The sequence below is a fragment of the Cariama cristata genome, unplaced genomic scaffold, assembly GCF_000690535.1.
Source record: "Cariama cristata isolate BGI_N322 unplaced genomic scaffold, ASM69053v1 scaffold23521, whole genome shotgun sequence".
Taxonomy (NCBI): domain Eukaryota; kingdom Metazoa; phylum Chordata; class Aves; order Cariamiformes; family Cariamidae; genus Cariama; species Cariama cristata.
This window is the reverse complement of record NW_009599167.1, coordinates 229-574: the sequence shown is the minus strand read 5'-3', so window position 1 is coordinate 574 and position 346 is coordinate 229.

Below are 346 nucleotides of genomic sequence, written 5' to 3'. Positions count from 1 at the left end.
AGGCAGCCCATCCATATTTATGCCTGACATTAATTTCCATCCATTTCAATATTTTATGAGCGTAACAATTAAAAAAGGGTTCAGCGCTCGTTGAGACATACAAGTAATTGGGCGTTGACGGTCCTGGCCAGCTGCCACCCGCGTCCCAGGGAGCTGCTGGGTGCTGCCCATGCGGAGGTAATTGCCGCAACGGTGCATGAACCCGCCTGGCCCCGTGCGAGGGGACGGGCAGAGCCTGCCCGTGGGGTTCTGCCACCTCCGGCCGTAACCCCGGGTCCCGGTGGGGTCCATCCCGGCTCTGGAGGTCCCCTCGGGGCGGTTGTCGCTGGCTTTAATTTGGGGAGAG